This window comes from Diorhabda sublineata, chromosome 3 (genome assembly GCF_026230105.1).
Source record: "Diorhabda sublineata isolate icDioSubl1.1 chromosome 3, icDioSubl1.1, whole genome shotgun sequence".
NCBI lineage: Eukaryota > Metazoa > Arthropoda > Insecta > Coleoptera > Chrysomelidae > Diorhabda > Diorhabda sublineata.
Window position 1 is genome coordinate 9,857,279 of NC_079476.1, and position 22,519 is coordinate 9,879,797.

General features: G+C 31.5%; 1 protein-coding gene across 2 annotated transcripts in view; it reads left to right on the forward strand.

Annotated features, from left to right (window-relative positions):
- The first annotated feature begins 1,976 nt into the window (after positions 1-1,976).
- LOC130441295 (calcium/calmodulin-dependent protein kinase kinase 1) overlaps positions 1,977-22,519 on the forward strand; it is a 539,168-nt gene continuing 518,625 nt past the window's right edge. Inside the window, exon 1 of one of the 2 annotated variants that reach the window (XM_056774909.1) lies at positions 1,977-2,137. The gene's annotated coding sequence lies outside the window, so the exon portion shown is untranslated. Of the gene's footprint in view, positions 2,138-18,480; positions 18,583-22,519 lie in introns of those variants that run through there. The other variant, XM_056774907.1, reaches the window with a different exon arrangement.

Genomic DNA, 22,519 nt, shown 5'->3' on the forward strand with positions numbered 1-22,519 from the left:
ATGATTTCGGGCGTTTTGTGCTAGAAGAACTGAAGAAGAAAACTTTGAACTTGAGAAAGACAATTCTTCAACATCACCCCTACTTGCATGCGAAGTTCGAACCCTCTAGTTAAATTTTTCTGGCAAAAAATATGAAAATATAACAAAAATGACCATAAAATGGAGAGGGGTGGAAAGTTTCGAATTATACAGGAAATCATCTCGCAACTAATTGAGCCTACATGTGAAATTTCATTTTTCAGTCGCTTTTCGTTTGACCTGCAGAGGTGAGCAAAGGTCGAAAACCACTTTTTTTGCACTGCGACTCCTTGAAATATTCATTTCTTTCCAACCAAATTCTAATAACATCAATCCGCGCCAAAAAAGTCATGTATGCTAATTTTGAACCAATTCGGACCCATAGTAATTGCTCGAGAGACGAAAATATCAACTATAACATATCAGTCAACTATAACATATAATTATCATGCAACATGTTTCCTTGGAAAATACATGAATTTCATAAGCGTGTCCAGAATCAGATTTCAGAAAGTTGCCGTCGAGTTTATTACTGCATGAACATAACAAATAATCAATCTCTGGCCAATGGGTATAACATTTTAAGTGAGTTATTAGATATTAGAATAACAGAATAAGTTTTTGTACTCAAATAAATTTCTTTAATTAAAGTACAGGAGTAGCGTTGAGGTTTATACTAAAAATTTAATTAATTAAGAATAACAATGAAGCCGTGAGCAGCAGAGCTCCATCACGAAAGTCGATTTTTTCGTCGAATGAAGAATTTAACTAATACGCAAACAAATCTTTCCATAAAATGAATTTCTTGGAAATTCTCAATCTTATTTCTTTATATGGAAAATTTGCTATTCCTCAATAACTTTTCATTTCACAAGTTAACTCTATCTCTCGAATGAAAATTCATAATTTTAATAGACCCGGTGGTTTCGAACCCTCTTGTTCAATTCCAATTGACAATAAAGAAAAAATTGTCATAATGACAAGAAATTTCGACCTCTGCAGGTCGTTTGAGCCATAATAGGGATTAATTAGAGGTGAACTTACTATAAAATTTCACATAGTGTTTATCTTTCAGTTGATTCAATAAAACTTCATACCATGCATAGTTTCATTCTAAAGAATTTTTCATTCTTGTAATTTTTCATAAATATTTATAGTTTTTAAGGAAAACTTGAATAACCAAATACATGTTTTAAAAAAGTTTTGAAAAAGTTGGCTATAAATGTAGATGTCAAATTTAACAATTTTCAATTCACTTCACAATTTTCATTTAGCAAACAAGGTATGGTATTAGTGTTAAACTTTTCCGAAAGAAACTGCAGAAGGAGCCTAGTGAAATAACTGGTCCAATCAAATAATGATACGCTTAAATTAATTTCCGCAAAAATGTAAGAACTCAAGAATGGAAAAACTAAGTTAGTAAAGAACGTACAAATACAAGTAACTTACCCTGTGTACATTTTTGTTTTTCCATTAATTCCATTAATTTCAACGTTAATTTGTAAATTATATAAAACAATTACATTGGAAATAGAGGGATCAGTGTACTATGTTTACCCAAATTTCATAAGAAAATACTGAAACCTTATTTACCACTTTTATTTGGAAGTTTCCTGCAGTGGAAAATCGTCATAATTTCGTAAGAACAGTCACCTCCTGGATTTTTTCGCTTGTATTTAGAAGCATTCATTGTATAGAACAATTGACATCCTTATATCCTTATAATGCAAAATGACATAATCTTTTTAGAAATGCAATCCTAAAATTTCCAGTAAAACTCATGATAAATCATAACATGAAATATAACCAAAATCTTTAAATACTTTCAATTATCACACGATTGCTACTTTATATACTTTATTGCATTATATAATTGTTAGCGGTTAAATCCTTCATTGATCAAAGCGGCAACGTCGATCGAATACACGCGTTTCACATGGACCATGGAACTGTATAATGTTTATTGTTTGGTCAGTTGTTTTTACACCGAGGCAGAAGTGCAGTCGGTGAAATTTCAAAAAACGCGATTCGTGACGCCCCGTTTGATAGTTTAGATTGTTTTTTGTGCAATTTACAAAGACATTGAAAATATTTAGACGGATAAAGGCACTATTCTACAGTAAGTTTGAAACTTTTTATGATATTGATAACTTTCGCTTGATGATAACATGCCGGTCGTTTTAATCAACTTTTATCACAGGAAATATGATATTTATAAATGAGCCTTTATTATTATTATAATCTTATATAATTAACAATATATTCCTGTAATAAAAAGATAATTATCCTAAAATTAATTTATTCAAATCAATTCATTCGATGTCATCTAATTAGAAATGTTTGCCTCTGAATTTAATTTATATATTAAAATGGAGGCCAAACTATCCGAATTAACCTATTTTATTAAATACTTACAAATAAAAAATGAGATAAAAATGTGAGTAGTGATGACGTGATTTAATGAATGTAAACATAAGGATAGGTTTACATTCATTACACAGTAACTATATGGATTCAAACCAACAGTTCAAAATTTCAATTTCTCTATCGATTACTATTGAAATTTGGTGGTTAACAATTTTTTATCGATAAGAGTAAAGATATAACAACAAATTAAATAGGGGTATAAAATTCTTTGTTCCCTTCTTGGTTATGTGGTATTTATGAAATATAAGGATAAAGGAAAAATTGATATGGTCGATACCTTTTATACGAGGTTGCTACTTAAGATTTGAGATAGACAATTAAAAACAAAATTTGTTTTATTTAATATTTATAATTGGATATGGCTTTATTGCTTCCCAAAATATTCTCCATTAAAATTAATACACTTTTCCATGCGCTGGAACCATTTTTTCTATTCCAATTGGGGTACCTCTAAAATATATGATTTGAACGCAATAATCGGGTGTAGAAAAACGTTTACCTCTCAATTTATTTTTGATCTGCGGGAATAAGACGATATCATTGGGTGCCAAATAATGACTGTACGGCAGATGACCTTTCAAATCGATATGGTAACTGTTCAAAAACATTTTTGTTTGGACGGATGTGTGAGAGCTCGCATTGTTGTGATGGAGGATGATTCGTCTTTTGCAATTTGTTCATTTAATTTTTCCGAACACTTCGTACAAACAAATTCTGGTGTACCATTCTGAATTGATCGTTTTACGTTGCTCTAATGGAACGGTGCGATATGTCCAGTAATTCCTGAAAAACAGCGACCATTTGCTTCGAAGTGCTTCGTGCGTTAACAACTTTTTGTTAGATTTGGCTCTTCTTGAAAGACCCATACAGTCGATTGTTACTTAGTTTCGGGTTTATGTACATGATTCGTCGCCTGTCACTATCTTATAGACGTCTTTTCAATCACCTCGATTCAATTTTTTTAGAATTCAATTTGCACCAATCGACACGAGCTTTTTATTGAGCGATTGTCAAATTATGCGGCATCCAACGCGAAATAGCTATTTTCCTGACAAGTATGGAAAGTGATACTTCCCCGCACGCGACTGCAGTTGTCCCGAACGTCGCGGAGCGGAGTTCGGGCAAGCGATCAAGTGCGGGAAAGACACTTTACGCATGAGTTAGGAACATTATTTTTTCTACGACCGTATATACAAAAAAGTATACCAACCCATTTTTCTAAAATTATTTTATTCCAACAAACATAATAATATACAAAACCTTAACTAAAAACTACTAATTATTATAAATATTAATATTGAAAACACAATTTGTTGTATTCTGTAGACTAGTAAGAATTGCCGGTCCAGTGGAATTATTTGGTAGATGACGTCGATGAGAATGGCATCGGTTGCAGGTCGCATAAATATGACGATGACGGTAACGGTTTTAAGTCATTTGGCAGGTAACAGCTCGGAATTAGTTTCATTTGCAGCCTTCAAAGTGGCTTCGGGAAGTTCTTCGTCGGATGAATCCATTAATATTATTGTATCGGATTCGGTTTAATGTGGTTTAAATTTAGAAGAAGATTGCACTTAATCGGTCACTTCCAAGACGTTTTGAACAACTTTGACGTTTTAGTAACAATTACATGGTTATATAAAAAATATCTGTATTATTTTATATTTTCAAAAAATTAAAAATGCTACAAAAAGCTTTAAAGGTTTAAAGGTAAAAGGTTTAAATTTTATTTTATGGACACTTTCAAAACTAAAATGCGTGCGGAAAAGTGGGTTAAAACGCACGGTCGAAGAAAAAAGTCGTTTTGACAACGAAATGTTCATTAATATCGGATGCATCGATGCACAAGTATCCTCAATGCTTAATCTCACGGCATGTCACATCTTGCAATATAAGTTTACGCACAGCATTGATATTTTCTGGCACAACAGCTGATTTTGGACGAAATTCATCCTGTAGGGAAGTACGACCACTAGAAAATTCGGAAGATTAACGAACGAAAATTTTCGCGATTTAATTCCATTTTTTGACTAAGACAATTGTTTCAAATATATGTAAACAACTCAAATAGCACTCGTATGACAACACGTTCTGAGTACGTACACCATTAAAAATTTCAAACTTGGTTGTCAGATGTCAGATTTGACATATTAACATCAGTGCTGCCATATTTCAAAATTTATTTAGCAACCCTCCTATATATTCCTTATTAGTTCAGTCACTTTCTATAATATACGAGGTCTGGCTATTAAAAAACAAAACTGCGTGCCTAGAGGACGCCCTAGAGAGGTGGGGTAAAAAACAAATAGTGCGTTTGGTATCTAGATATCTTGTCTATGTACTATTATTGTATTTGTGCAGTAGCGGTTTGAAACGAACGTGTTTTTACTCGTGCCGAAAACCATGTGTGACGAGAAATAGAAGCAACGTATCAATCATATTTCTCGTTAAATTGCAAAAAAATCTGACTGAGTGCTATAAATTGTTGCAAGAGGCCTATGGAGACTCCTAACCAAAAGCTCTTGCGTCAACGGGTCTACTCATATTTCCTTGAAAGGTTACAAAAAGATCTGCTTTGAAAGGAACCCGATTTGAGTCGATGGGAGCGGTAAAGCAAAAAACGGCAGATTTCCTGAAGGCACTCACCAAAGAAGACTTCCAGCACTGCTTCGATCAATGGAAAAAACGTATAGAAAATTGTGTGGCAAAGGAAGCGGAGTATATTGAAGATAAGCATTCGAATGCAGAATAATTTTTATAATAAAACCCTTTTTCGTAACCAGTCTCCTTATTTAATAGTCATACCTCGTATGTATAGTTCTGCGATTATTTGTTTTATTGATTTATTCTTTTTTTTTCTTCCAATTCTCAATTTGGTTTGCTATTGAAGCGAGTCTTCTAAATCTTCTAAATATTATTGATTTTAATAAATGATTTCAGTTGTATTGAGATGAACAGCGTGTTTCTCGTAGAAAAAATCAACATTAAGTATCTTCTTCTTCTCATGTCGTCTTCTCATTGAAGATTGGCGAACACGTTTTTAAATGCATTTCTGTCCCTCGCAACATGAAACAATTCTCCGACGCTGAGATTTGCCCATTTTCTTATGTTACGGAGCCAGGATTTCTTCTGTCGATGCTTTTCCCTCTACTCTGTCCTGCATTATGTTCTATAGCAGAAGGTATTTGTCGTTGCGTAAGATTTGTCCTATGTAAGATGTTTTTATTATCTTCATAATTCTGTCAGTCCAGGGTATCTTCAGGATGCGTTTATAGAGTCGCATCTCAAATACCTCATGTTTTTTTATCATTTGAGCTTTCAAGGTCCAGATTTCCACTTCGTACTCCGTCAATACTGCTAACCACACATAACATTCTATAAATCCTATTCTGACGTTGAGGTTTACCTATCGGGATATATAAATTAATAGATCAGCTACCTCATGCATATCAGAATATTATCTATTTGAACTTAAGAGAGTGTCTTTCCTTAACTGTCAAAATTGAAAGTTCAATGAAGGAAAAAAGCGATTTGACTCAATTTCACCGATTTTTGACATGTTATAATATTTGTTAAAAACATCTCTTCTGGGTATTCCTCGACTACAACATCGCGTCGGTTAAAGTGTCTATTAACTGAAACGAAGAAGGAATGAAGTTGTGTTAAAAAAAGTTTGTGAGATAAGTGAGGGTATTAATCGTGCTATTTGCTTAGATTGCACAGCATCTTCAATAGAAAACCTTGATTCCCGAAATATTTGTAATACTGATAAAAGCGGCAGCGTCAAAACCCTTACTCTCATAGATGAAAAAAGTCATAGGGAGAAACGTAGTACTCAGAAGTGAATAGTTTTATTTGCTTCCAATATATAAATATGGATCGGATAAATTGAAGCTATTAGTTAAAAGAAAATTAGTGAAACCGCGATATTTCAAATGAATGAAATCGTTTTCTACTGTTTATCGCGCTAATAAAAAGTTTAAAGGACTACGCGGCTTTTCAACAATTGACATTTAACAGTTAACGTGGAGAAACAATAATAATATATACAATAATACATTTGCACTGTCCACACCAGTCTACTTCTTTCCGCCACACTGCAACCTTGGACCAAAGGATTATCTATAATTTTAAGACGATCGCAAACTAATTGTTACGGTTATTTCAATATCTTTGGATAATGCATCTAAATGTTCTTGAGTTTAGCCCTCTTCTGTTTAAAAATTAGTTACCAAAATATTTTGATAAAGACTTAAAGAAAAGTCGAAATGTCAAATTTTATCTTTCGAAAATTATTAAAAAAACTAATTTTAAAACAGAAGAGACCTAAAATGAAGAACATTTAGATGCATTAATATAACAAAAGGTCAAAGATATAAGAAATTAGAGGAATATATCTTTGGACACTTAGCTAACTGCGATTTTCAAAGTCGTGATGGTTATTTTACTTACTGATAAGGCACGGATAGCTTTAATACCTCCAACCATTCTTAACTGCATAAAAATATTGGTTTTTTTCGAAGATCAAGAAAATCAGCTCAATATTAGGATGATGAAGAACCAGCAATACCACTAATGTTTCAAATCAGATTTTCAGGCTCTGTTCAGGTGAATGAAGATGTTGATGTCAGTGGTTATCGAATCGAACATGAAATTTCCGCTATGGATACAAATGAAAAAGCAACAATGAATATGGAAATGATACATGATAGTCTTTGACAGGGGTGTCAATAGAAGAAACAAACATCGAATTCGACATATACACAGCTTCCATCTACAATTCAACCTTAATGAATTTCAGGCAATTTTTCATAGAAAATGTTATTGATGGGTCTCAGTAATGTTTTGTGAAATATTCTGTTATCACAGACTTTTTCCGATAGACATAATACAAAATAATCATTTGGCATTATGGATTATGTTTAAATATGTACCTTTTCATTTTGTAATGAAAAAGCCATTAATAAATAATATAAAAAGGTTGTTTCTTCTTTCGAATATGTCGAACCATTTCAAGCACTAAATAATTTAAAGTTTCTTATTTCTCTCTCGAAAAGTTCGAAACTTGTGATATTTCAAACTCTTGTTAATTCGAAATATTTTCAAAGTTCCTTGAGTTTCCAATTAATGTGAGTCGACTATATTATCTATGAGCATAGTAGAATGTTACCAAGTAGGTAGGTATGCGTGTAAGGTTTAGTAGCAGTAAGGTTACTAAAATATAAATATTGATGATTATATCATAAATGAACAATAAATAAATATAAAATATTTTACAATCAAATGATACTTTCACAACGAATATGAAATGATTCTCCTTCTACGTTCAACAGTTTGAACATGAAAGGATACTGATTCCACAATATTTGAAAAATCAAAAATAAAACTATAAACGAACTGTATGTCATTTATAAAAATGAGTACAATGTTACGGTGAGATAAATGTATTAGACCAGGGTAGAAGCCTTTAAAAGTAATAAAAAGTGAAAAAAAAAAACAGTAAAATGAAACCCATTGGAAAAGGACAGGAATATAATGGAAAAATAATTCACGGGTGATCTGAGCTCATGAAGTGGAAGAGAGTGAGTTTTTAAGGGTAAGAAACAGTTTATTTCTATTGAGAAAAGTCAAATATCAAAGCTGCACGTAATAAAAAGTTTTGTACTCACACTGTTTTCACATAACCTCAAAATTTATGTGAAAAATTGGAATAACCAATTTTTTGGTTTTTTATTTTTATATTTTACAAAAAATATTTTCTTTTCAAAATTTGGTGAAAACTCAACTTTTTATGTCACAAACACACTGTGATTCATTTGATTTGAAATATTTATTTTTTCGCCTTATTTCAACTTAATACCAAAAAGTAATACCCAAATTTCAAATGAAAAATTCTTCCGTTTTTTAAAATCGATGAGATTTAGTCTCTATCTCTACTTTCTAATGATGTAAAAAATTTTACCAACACCATGGTAAATTTTCTGAGAAAATGCAAAAAAACTCTATTTTACACTAGTTTACAATTTTATTACTCATATTTATCAATATAACCTGAAATCTCACGTTTTTCATGTAATTATGGTGTAAAATTTCAATAAATAACTAAAAATGGTACAAATGCTTAAAAAAATTTTGGAGGCGAGTTTTATTTTTGTTTTTTTTTGCCTTCTCTGAGAAAATTTACCATGGTAATGGTAATATTTTTCTACACCATCAGAAAGTAGAGATTTCAGCAAATGAAAATCTCTCCGACCTTTAAAAAAAAAACGATATTTTGATGGGAGAGTTTACGATTGAAAATTAGGGTTCTTTTTTGATATTGCTTCAAAATAAGGTTAAAAAATAGATATTTCAAATCAAATGAATTAGAGTGTATTTGGAACATTGAAATGTGAGTGCGAACAAAAGATGTTTTTTGTAAAAGATAAAAATGAAAAAACAAAAACTGAATAATCTAAATTTTTCACAAAAATTTTGACGTTATTTGATGAAAATCTAGATAAAAAAGTTGTAAAACTTTTTATTACCCAAAACCCTGTTATTTTACTTTCCATAGGACTACTAGGACATAGTAGTTTTGTCGGATATCGAGATAAATCGTTTTTTACAGTTAAAAACTCACCTCCTCCCCCTTCCCAACCTAAGATCGACCGTAATTTTTTTTTTCAATTTTTAATTAGTCTTCTCCTTCTGCAATAGATTTTATCCTGCTATCAGTTTGGATCCGAAAGTTATAAACCCTGGTCTATATTTTTTGTAATGGGGAATATTTTGAGGAGGACCACATTGTTTTATGATAAATTTGAAATTCAATATTTTTTAGAAATAATTCCGGTTATTTTTGGTTCCCTCCTATATGCTAGGAACGTTTTGATCTCACAGTTATGAAAACTGATGGTGATACATGCGTTTATGAGTTTAATGTGCTCACTATAAAACAATATTAGTTCAATTTCAAATAAGCATTTTCATTTCTTGTTTGTCGGAGATATTTCATCGATTTCACCAGAAAAAAATTGTTAAGTGCACCTCAACTTATCTCTAACAGATAAATTAACACTTTTCCTTTTACAAATTTAGCCATTCAATCTTTGATTGTACATTTATTGAAGTTCAAACTTGAAAAAAAATATCATGGTTAAGATGACATTCATATTTTACCTTAACCGCTTCTATAAATACACATTTTTAATTATAAAAATGTCAAGATCTTTTTTTTTCGAGCTAGTCTGTAATTATAATTATACTCGACTTCAAAGCACTCCTATATATGAACGAAACAATTATCAAGGATATTACAATAAAGACCAAATAAGTAACATCGAGAAGAAACTCGTAAAGATTTAATCATTTCTCTAAGCTGAAAGGTTGGAACATAATGAAAATCAGTGGCGTTCTAATAAAAAATTATGTGGATTTTTACTAATAATTGTGTCTCTATTACCTCAGGAAAGACGTCAAGAAACTTTTTTATATCTTGAACTATCTATAGTTATTAATTACTATCATCACATCCTTACCATAGAAGGTTTATCTGTGAAGTGGGTTTTATGTTATTCATCTCCAACAGTGTTTCTCTTATCACTTGCTAGGTATTCTCTTTTCTTCTTATCACCTTTACATTCCGTTTTCTCTGTCCTTCTCTCTACTTCTTTTTGTATGCATCAAATACCTATTTCACCCTTCTTCCTTCGGCCGTTACTTATATTTTCCTATTCAAAATGTTATATCTCCTACACTTATTTTCCATTTGTCTCAAAAATCTAATTTCCTGTCATGTCAAGTTGTGCTTTATATACTTACGACTACCTCACGTTTCCAGCTTTACAAAGTTGATAAGATATATATAATCCATGTCTATTTTATATAAAACAACATTTTTGGAGATGGGATATCAGTTTATATTCGGGCGTAAATTTAGAAAGGAATATTAAATATAAATAGAAACACAGATTATGTGGAAAAATATGTATTGATCAAAAAAAGTATTTCCTCAAAAACACAGTTATTTACTACTAAAACCTAGTAGTCTCTCCTTGGATCTTTAAACAGCTTGAATACGTCTCGAATTTGAGAACTTCAAATTTTAAACATAATGTTTTTCCAATTCATTTCATATGAAGCATCGCTTTTAGCTAGGCCAAGTTGTTGGCACTGGTTAACTGAATTCGAATTCGTCTCCTCTAGATTATGTTGAAGTTTTAGGTACCGTTGTTGATATTCATACTTAACACACTGTTGACGCTACCACTACGTCAGCACTCACATTACACTGTCTGATTCGCTTTTCTATAATCAAGTTATCTTCTTCAGAGACTGAAGGTAAACTAGAACTCATCGACTTGACCTACCAATTTTATACTTAATTTTCCCACCATCGCGAGAAAAATAATTCCAGCGGAAAAACCTATTCGACAGGAAACTTTTTTCCTTAACTACTAAACTTTAGATTGGGCTGTAAAGAATAGGCCCTTTGTACCTATTTAAACTGTTCTTAAATTTAAAAAACTTAATGCTAATTAATTATTAATTTCACTTTTTTTATATTTATTTCATGATTATAAGTGGTAGCGTGATCAGCAATACTCGCTTTTTAGGTCCGTTCATATTTCTGTTATTTTCTCTTTAAACCCGATATTAATAGATCTTTTAATCTGTTCAACAAACTTTGGTATTTTATACTTAGGATAACCCAACAATTGTTTCAATAATCCTTTTGTATAAACAGGATTAAAAGGTACCAGAGCAAATTTTCTTTTTTTTTTTTTCGTTTTCATTTTCGAAAATTGTAGTTTTATGTAGAGATTTCATAGTCGTTGTCATAGGTGTAAGAAATCTCTATATGAAACCACCCTTTGCCAAAAGAAAAACAGTTTATACAAAAGAATTAGAAAGTATTTTTAACGGAGTGGGTTTAAAATTGATTCATAAATCCAGCTGTACATTGGACCTTTGTCCAGTAACCCCAAGGATAATATACCAGATGTGGGAAAATAGTGGTATATATGAAATTACGAATAGCTGTAAGCTGAGCACATAGCTCATTTAAAATATGGACGGATGAAAAAATCGAGTATTTATATTAAATATAAATAACTTTAAATTTTTTGAAAATGTATCCAATAATGAATTGTTGGTTGCATTTGGAAGCATTGAAATATTGTTAAATGTAAAAACAGTTTAAATAGGAACAATGAGCCTATCCCATATAGCCAACTTTATAGTTTAGTTGTTAAGGAATAAATATGAAGTTTCTCGCCGAGGATGTATACATGTATACACTTTGTAAGTCAAGTTAATAAGTTTTAGTTCACCTTCAGTCTCTAAACACGATTGGTAATTGAAATGCGCGTCAGACAGGGTAATTGAGAATGCAGGTGTGGTAGTAGTGTAAACAGTGTGTTCTATTGGATTGGAGTCGAGACTTGAAGTTGGCGCGCGTTATTGTCTGAAAAAATATAAATTTTTTATGTACTCTCTTACTGTCTAGAACCTCAATTAAAAAGAATCAAATCAGTACGGAACTTATACTTGTCACACACGGAACTTGTCTTTTTCAGATTTTTTCTCATCCCTCCCATGACTTATCATAATCAAAACCTGGGTACCGAGAACCAAAGGTTACTACAATCTGCGTAATACCAGTGTTTGTGATCACTTGCAAAAGCAAATCGAGCTCTGCGATGTTCTACTAACAGCAGAGGTCTTCTGAATGATGAATTAGGTTAATTCAGTAGTTTATGAAGTGTTCATATCCACATTTCTCACTTAGTTCAGACGATTTATGAGTTCACTAGATCTGTTTCTTGAACATGAGAATACCAAAAATTGATTATTGCTTGGAGATGTTCTTCTTCTATGACCTGATCCTAGTCTTCTAGTTTAGTTGCCGAGGTGATTGACTGGCTGAATGGATATTTGAACAGTACATTGATTTATACTAGTAGGAAGCTATATAAATTGACTGGTCGTGCAGCATCCGTTGGTGATAAAGCCATTTAAATGCAATTAAATATTCTGTAGTCTAAAAACCAAAATGAATTAATTGTTAAAATCAACACGCCTTATATTAATTTCTTTCTTGTTATAAAATTTTAATTTTTGACTAAAACATTACTTTCTATTTAAAAAAAGGTTATATAAATAATAATTATACAAGGGTTTCTCATAATTCTCAGTCCCAGTCCTCACAGTAAATGGGAAATATATAATGGATAAAATTTATTCCCCTTCTTAAATATTTCTTATATTATTCTATTTACCTATATTTCTTATTCAAAATTCGTATCCTCTATTTTAACTGAATTAAATGATTTCTTTACTTCCACTCCTGTATGTATTACATGCCCTTTCAGCTTTTTCCTATTATCGTGGTGGAACATCTCTTATTAGAGAATCACAAACTTTTTTAGAGTCTGAGAGAACTTTTTTGATTTGATATTTTCATATATGGACATATTTCACCTATAGTAACTTACTCTGTAGCATAAAATTTTTTCCTTCTTATCATGTTTCTTTAAGCTAAATATAATTTTATACCCATGCCTATGATTTCCTTTGCCAAAGTCGTTTAAGATTTCTCCGTTATCTGTATAAAACTGTATCCAGTTTCAAATTTTCCTTTTTTAATTTTTCTTCTTAACCAGTACCAAAAAATCTTCTTATGTCATAGATTGTTTTGCTTCCCTACTTGGAGTAAATAAGAACGATGGAGTCGTGGGACTGACAGCAGTCTGGTTCTACATTTGGCTCTGCCCTGATAATGGCATATCTTTTGTTAATATAAAAGAAGAAAAACTACTACGAAATTGAAAATTCACACTTGATCATATTTTATGTTGGTTAGGAAAAGTAGGAATATAGGAAATGTAAGGTTAAACTAACCTTTTCTATTTTCATTCTTCTTTTTAACTGGCGCTACGGTTCTTTGAGAACCAGGGCCTCCTTAACAATCGACTGCCAGTCCTTTCTGTCCTAAGTATGGTGCCTCCAACCCCTAGCTGTATCGGGTCCGCCTCAACGTCCTCCAACCAGCGAAAGCACAGTCTTCCTCTCAGTCGCCGTCCTCCAGGAACTCCATACATGGCATCTGGATTAGAAGGTATCTTCTCCACCTGTCCCAGTCACATCAGGCGCGCCCTCCGAATGAACGCCAACAAAGCTGAGAGGATCCTCCACGCACTGTTCTCACAAACAGGGTCAAAAATCTCGTAGGATCTTACGTTCTTGCACTTGTAAGTGACTAGGGGACGGAATATTTTCCTGTAAATTGTGAGCTTTGATCTTTGTGAGAGCCCTTTAAACTTGAGCGCTTTCTAGACTGCCCCGAATCATCTGTTCCCCGCAGCAACTCTTGCCTTAATCTCCGTTGTCACGTCATTATCTTCAGTAATCAAGATATTTAATTAGGTGACACAAAGGGAAGCGGATGTTCTCTGACTTGGAACGTGATTTGGGGGATCAGGGTTCTCATGTTCATAGTTTTCTGTTCATTTTGAGTTCACTTGCTTCAGCTCCTCGCTCGAACTCCTCAACTGCTTCTAAAAAAGCCGAAGGGGTTCGTGCCATGGTGCGAACATCATTCGTCGCTGTGTGAGTCTATTGCAAATAGTTCCTCCTGGTTTTGGTCGGATGCACCTTGCGGCACCTTCCAGTGAGAAATTGAATAGTGTTGTCGCTAGTGGGTCTCCCTGACGCAAGTTTGTATTCACAGTAAAAACTGTGCCTAGAGACCCCGATACCAAATTTTATCAATTCTTCATACAACTGTCTCTGAGGATACCGTCGTACGCATGGCGTAAGTCAATGAAGAGGTGGTGAAAATCGACATTGTACTCGTAGGGTTTCTCTAGGGTATGACGGAGCGTAAATATGTGATCAACAGTGCAACGGTTACGGCGGAAACCGCAGTGATACTCACCTACATCTTTCTGCATGTACTCTTCCAGCTTTTGGCTCAACTTGCAGGTGACTATTTTGTAGATTGTACACATCACAGCGATGCTCCTGTAATTTCATCTTTAATTATAACGGCTGTATATAAAAAATAAACTATAGGTAGTAATTTGGTAGTAATTGTCGATTCTTCAATCAATTTTCGCTGATCTGAAGTTTTAAAGAAACTCTTTAATACACATATCGTTGAAGACGATATTTTCTGTGGAAAAATATTAAAGACCAGGAGAGTGTACAAAAATACATATTTTGGATCATTATGGTCACTTTGACGCTGCTTAACTAGGCCACAACAAATCGGAGAGGGGTATGTATATGGTTCTGTTCAAAGCTCGAATAATATTCGGTATTAAGATATAAATAGTTGTAATTTTTATGATTATGTGCTAGGCATTTTCTATATTGGAAATATGTGTCAAATATACTTAGCACAAATGAGAAAATGGAAGTTCATCACAAAATACTTTTTGTGAAATAAAAAATTTCTAACTTGCGACGAATACGGTCCATTTAATTACTTACTTATGAGATGTTCTATTAGAAGCTTTATTCATTTTAGCACTATTATTAAAACACTGAATCATATTTCAGTCGAAAACTGAACGTTGAATGTCTTTTTACAATATGTGACCTGTTAGAACACTTGTTTAAGACTAATACGGTATGTATCTTACTCTAAGTTAACCCTACTTTAAGCTTCTCTCTACCGTTGTTCCCTCCTCTCCTATGTTTTGTTTCATTGTTTATTGTTGTCTTGGACTTCCATATTTCAATTTTCAATATCTTCCGATATTTATTCGATTTTTCGTATTCCTATCTATGATCTGAGTTTTAATAGCGTTATGTTTCCAGTTTCCCGTAAACCATACTTTATAGTTCACTTATTTTCTTTACGCCTCCAATTACCCCAGTAAAAGGAATAAAAGTGGACTCAGTATTCATCCTATGTTAACCCTTATGTAGTTTTAATTGAATCTGATCCCTCTTTTTCAACTCTGAACGTAATTATGTTCATAAATTCTCTCTTTTCACTTGATTAAATGCTTTCGCCTGTTTAATAAAAAAGTAATGTATATTTGTGTCAAATGTTTTTACTTCTAGAACGTGAAATTTTTTCTGTCTTGTTTTAACTATCTCGGACAACATGAGAGATTTTTCAAAACAGAACAGGCGATATCGACACCACATTCGGTGAGGCCAGAAGTCTTTTTAATTTTTTTCTGGTATATGGAGTGTGATTAAAAATATGGTCGATTTTATGACACAAATTAAAGCGTGCTTCCAAAAAAAAAATGAAATAGTTCACATTACCATTTTCTACTTCTGTCACTGTATCCATACATTTCACAAAATATGAAGTCTGGTTATTTCAATAATTTTGTTTTCGTATTATGAGAGAGTTTTAGGAAATCAAGAATGTTTAGAAAAAATCTATTGAAACTTTGTCATAGTGTCCTTCAATTGATCGGATATAAATATTATATTATATTATAAGGATTAAAAGTGCATATTTTTTTACAAGCAAATTGCGAGTGAAAACAGGCACTTTTAGTCCGTATGATATATACTATTTTTTCTCCAACTAAGTCAAAATTAAAAGAAAGTTAGTTTTATTCAAAAATCGTTAATAATTTGGTAATAAATTTAAACACCTATTAATTATAACAGCGATAACAAGTCGGTAGTCATGGATATCTGGTATTGTTGGTAAATATCGATTGTCAAGTAGACGTCAGTAGACGTACTAATCATATAATTTTTGTAGTAGTTTTTACGCTGCTTTCGAAATGAATCCCGAACACGAAGAAAATATAATGGTTTGGATATTAGTAAATATTCAAAATTACGAGCATTTTTGAAAAGGCAAAGTGATGGATATATACCTAAAAAGTCTAGGGTTTTTACAAAGGAAGTGGATCGGTTCCTGGATATGGCACCTGATAATTTATATTTGATGATAAAGGTTGTTCTAATATTAGGAATTGGAGGGGCTATGCGTTGTGACGAACTAGTTCATTTGAAAATTGATGACATTGAGGATATGGACTCTGTCCTGGTCGTAAAAATTTTGCAGACAAAAAACAAGAAACCTCGTTTGGTTACCATTATAGGCGATAATTATTTGCGTTTATTTCGAAAATATGTTGCACTACGACCATCAAATAGGAACATCGTTTATTTTTGAAGTATGTTAATGGGAAGTGTTAAAGAATGGTTGTTGGTATTCACAAAATTAGTGCCGTACCGCAAGAAAGTGCAAAACTTTTGAAGTTAGAAAATTAGAAGGAGTATACTGAACATTCGCTAAGAAGAACATCTGCTGCACTTCTTATTGATGGTGGCGGTGACCTCACTTGTCTTAAAAGACATGGAGGTTGGAAATCGAGTACGGTAGCAGAAGGATATATTGAAGAATCACGTATCAACAAAGAGAATACTACCAGAAAAATGTTGCAACCTGACAAAGAAGGTTCAAGTACCTGTTCAGATATTCCCTCGAATGTTTCATCAACAGTTACGGAGAATATTTTGAGTTGTTCTAACATAATGAAAATCTTTTGAATTGGTCGAAAATTGTTAGTGATAATTTCAGTGGTGCTTTGAATTTTGGCAATAATTGTTCCAATTGTACAATCAATACCACTATAAATAACAAATAAATACCTATATATAGTTGCCAATTAGTTTGTTTTACTATATTTGTAAAAGACAATGTTTTTTTCTTCAAATTTCTATTAGAGAGATCAAATGCAATTACCTTCAGTCCTACGATTAAAAGTGTTGCTAAGCAACGAGCAAAAATGTCAACATTTTTTATCAATAAAGAAATCAAGCTTTTCCCATGTGTTTTTTCTTTTTTAAAGCTCTTCCTGATGTTCTACCTCCTTTCTTTCTTTGCACTATGATGTGTTATATTTTCATTTCATACCATACACATGTTTGAATTACCTTATTTATATTTTATTCTGTATTGTAAGTACAATCTAAACTGTCAAAAAAGTGAGTTTTCTGTGACACATTAGGATAAAATTCTGCATATGACAGATTAGTACATTTCTAAACTGAGCTTCACACTTTAACACTGTGTTAGCTAAAGTGAACTGAAAGTATTTTCAAATAACTATGGCAGAAAGATGATATTCCCGGAACATCTAACAAACACGTGGTTGCAAGGTACGTTATAATTCATGTATTATATGTATGAGCATGTGCAATTTGTATTTATTAAATATTTTAATAATTATAGATGTAGTTCATATAAATATATATTTGAAAACAACACATAAAATTAGATAATCAACCCAATATGAATTATCGAGCGCATCCACATAAAATGGAAAATTTCTAACCTAACCAAAAATTAATTTTTTTGTCGATGTCTATAAATTCTTCCACGTTATTATGATTTATTTTATAAATAATTTTTAAATATTAACAACTGTAGTCAATAATTCGATAATATTATCAGAAAAATCGACAATATTTCTTCATTATAATAATGTTTTTATATAATTTTCTTTCGAAAAGTTATTTTTTAGCTTATTTAAATAATTTTCATGTACTATTTATTATTGTATGTAAAAGATTTAGTGACAATTATCTTTTTATAACCATTTTTGTTAATTATTAAGATAATATTATATTTTAAATAAAAAATTAATTATAATTTTAAAAAAATGTTTATAAAAACCTTTTTTTATCAATTTTCTTAAAGTCGGTTAAAATTTTTATAATTATGCGTTTATAAATTTTAAAAACTCCAGCCGAGAGACAGCGAGCTTACAGATTTAAAAAAAAAATTAATGAAGGAAGCCCAAAATATTTTGGCAATCAACCAATTTTTTTAAGTTAAATAAACTCTTTTTGCGTCTGGTTAGACTATCGAACTTAAGGAGTAAACTCCAGTCGTGCGTCGGAGCTGACACACACAATTTTTTTTTTTTTTTTCAGAGAGATCTCAACCATCAACATAATTTTCTTTATGTTTAAATGATACACAAAAATCATCATCCTACAGGATTGAATCTACTGGTGACCAAAATGTTGGACAAAACTTTCACTACTATTCACAATTAATATGTTGAAAGTAGCTTAGTTTTTCGTTCGTTGTTTTACTCATTTAGACACCATCCACATATTTCTTTCGTTTAATAAACAACATTGAACTAAAATATTAGTTTGGTGATTATTCTACTTAAATTTTTTTAAAAACTTGAAATTATTTGTGTGCAATATTCTGATACACATTGTTCGTTAATTAAGTCAAAAATATTATTAAAGTAACAGAACGAGTACTTGTATCTCATATCAAATAATGCATCCTTGTATAATGGCCTGCCCACCGAATTTTATTCTATTTTTTCAAAATCTTGTATCATTTTTTTTCAAATAAATTTTTATGGGTAAGTGAGAATGGTCAAGTACTAGAACATATATTTTTTTGATTTTTGTAAGTCGCATTAAAGGCGAAATATTTATTAATTAATTATCGGTGGTCTTACTTATTTGAATAATCTAAAAAAATACCAATCTACTCTCTATTGTCACTTACAACCTGATTTTAGACTTATTTCTTTAGTACAATAGGCTTGGAAAATTTGGAAAAAGTATATTCTTTCTTAACGAAAATAAAATCAACCTAATTTTACAAGAATAATAGTGTTTATTTCAAGTCGATAGGATTAGTATTAACAAACCTACAAAGTTTAGAAGTCTGGATTTATAAGGTTGGCAACTAAGTACTTTGGCTTTTTACTAATAGAGAGTCTTGCTTTATATTTTGAATAACTTATTGTTAGTGCTGTACTTTGCCGTTCGTCACCTGATATTGGTCACATTGATGTAACTGTAGAAAAGCAAATATTAAGTGATTTTTATTAAGGCTAATTTTAAATAGAATGCAGAAACGAAAATTTTCGGCATATTTTACTTTTGTATTTCCGCAAAGGAAAGATAGCTGCTGCGGTTCACAAAGAAATATGTGAAATTTATAGTGCTGATTTCTTAACAGAGCGCACGTGTCAGAATTGGTATAAATATTCCGTTCTGGAGATTTTACCATAACCATTTAAAAAAAATGTTTATAAAAACCTTTTTTTATCAATTTTCTTAAGTCGGTTAAAATTTTTATAATTATGCATTTATTAATTTTCTAATTTTTTTTAATATTTTTTGACTAGGAAAAAATCGAAACCTCCAAAAACTCCAGCCGAGAGACAGCGAGCTTACAGATGGAAAAAAAAATTAATGAAGGAAGCCCAAAATATTCTGGCAATCAACCAATCTTTTTTAAGTTAAATAAACTCTTTTTGCGTCTGGTTAGACTATCGAACTTAAGAGTAAACTCCAGTCGTGCGTCGGAGCTGACACACACACACACAATTTTTTTTAGATATTATAGGTACCTAGCTATATACAGGCCTACTTTATTTCATTCAGGGTGATAAAATAAAGCAAAAGAACCTTGGGGTATTGTTGGACCAATTATCTAATATTTTGGAAAAACGAACTAGAACTGATATGAACAAACAAACAGACGAGCTATTTAAGTGGACGTTTCTCCTCTTATACCACCCACAGTGTCTCACTCACTAAAACTCAAACGCAAGGTCACTAGTGCAAATGCGTTGCCCACCCTAATGCTCAAGATTTCATTTTTAGGACACTTTGGTCTTCATACGTCTGTCATAAAATAACACCCTGCACAACTTGTTATGGTAATTTTGAAGGAAGATAGCATAATATAAATTGCGTTTAAGTATGAATTGACGAAAAAACGTTTATTCGAAAATAATTACAAAAATTATTCACAACTACACCTCAAATGAATGATATCACAAATAAATTTGTTCAGAGAGTACAGATTTATTAACACTTTTGTGATTAAAATTAAATTTTGAATTTTAATTATTGTCTTTAGTCCTATGTACATAAAACATTTAGTAAAGTAAATTTTCTAAAAGAAGACTTGTTCCACGCATCAAGAGCAAGCAGCATTTTGGCAAATAGTGCAGCAGTATTTACATTTCGAATTAATTTTTCGTTGCCGTGTTTTTTATGTAGAAGAGGTAAAAACTATAATAATATCTAAATATAGAATGGTAATTAAACCCTATAACCATCTTTAGCTACATAGGGAAGCGTCACACAAGTATTTGCTCTCAACATCCACGAATAATCGCCCTGTGCCTGGGCATCGGTGGCATCGCTCTATTAACAGCAATGTTGGTCCGTCAAAAAATCATTTTGGGAACTGTTTAAATATTTCATAGTTTTTGGTTGGGAAAATTATTTCCCAATCAACGTTGGTATTTACTGTTATAGGAAATTACTTCATACTTATCAGATCCTAATATATTTCAAAAATACTTTTCTGATGTGATGTTATCAGTTTCAATGCGCCTTAAAAAATATTTTTGAATACAGAAATCGATAAAACATGGAGGACTTAATTAATTAATAAGTGCGAAAAACACAAATAAGACTAAACCAAGTTGAAGAGTACATATAAAAAATGGTACATTTAAAGGAATAGTATACAGAAAACTTCTAGAGAAGAAAGCATAACAGTTAAGGAATTATTTGATGATTCTGACGAATAGGAATAATGAGAAAATATATTATTATACACAAGGCATTTCTAAATTCATGCGAAAAAATTTAGGAGGTGTTTGCTCGTATGTAATTAAGATGGGCCTTACCTACAATAAAACTTTCTTATTTATTATGAATTCTATTACATTGTACATTTTTACTGTTTTCCACCCAGTAAATTCATTAGAAAAATTATTAATTATAGTGTTTTTTCTCTGTAGCTATCGATTTTGGGGGAAAATATGAGAATAAAAAATATTTTTAAATAAAGATGTTAATTTATTTTATTTCAAAAAACTGCCTTGAAAGTAAAGTAAGTGTTGCTAATTCCCCCCCCTTATAATGTAACAAGAATATTAAAAAAATACCCGTGATTAGAACTCGGCATGTGCATACAAAATTATAAAATTTCAAGTTTATAGCTTGTTGATAATTGATCAAATTAACAGCTGATCCGACCTATTCCTATCTCACACTTGTTTTATATAGTTGGTGGCCATGTTAATATTAAGTTTTAATTTAGTTAAGTTGGCAGAGAACAAGCACTCTTAGATATGTTTAAGTGATAGTGAAGTAGTGACACAAAAATTGTGACAGGCAAACGTGCTACAATTTGTAATTTTTAAGAACTTTTAAGTATTGAGCAATAATCCTAACATTGTTCAGCAGGAGTTTTGTTAATCAAAACAAGTATTCATCATTCAACAACAAAGAACCCAAATCCACTGAAAATAACAACATAGCTATACTGAAATTTTAGGGAAAATAATTCAATTTTAATCGCCATTTTTTAAGGGTGATATCTCGGAAAGGGTAAGTTGAAGAAATTTTGTTATAGGAAAGACTCAACTTAGTTTCATACGAGCAAACACCTGAATTTTGTCGCATGCATATAGAGACACCCTTCATATCAATAATAATAACGGCACAAGAAGTGAGCCCTGGTGCACTCCAGAAGTTGCGTTGGTTTCTATGGAGTTAAAACGATGATAAGAACTGTCAGCTTTCTCTCCGTTAGGTATGACAGAGAAAAATTGGTTAATTAATCAATTGAGCCAATGTTGAATAGCTTCTATTCTCCATATAAATATTGCTGGTATGGGGAAAATACTGTGAAAAAACTTTTCATAATATGACCAATACATAATATTGAAATTCAGTAAGTTTCTATCCAAAACAGTGAAGAGAAAAAAATTGTCCTATAGGATTATATAAATGAAATTTCTTTCTTGAAAATAACTATTCTTAGGTCAATCCGTGTTATCCAAATAACTTATATATTGATTCAAATTTCTTGAATCAAACTCACGTTCTGAATATCAAATAGAGTCTGATTTAAATTATTCAGTATTCTAAATTTATTCCACAAGTTCAAAAACTGATGCAAAATTTCAGCAATATTCACGATTTACCTCATACATTGTATAGTAGAGTCATAGTAGGGATTTCATCAGTAAACTTTCATACACACCGTCATTTAGGCGTTTTAAAAGTTATCTCAAAAATAATCAAATCTCGTGTCTGC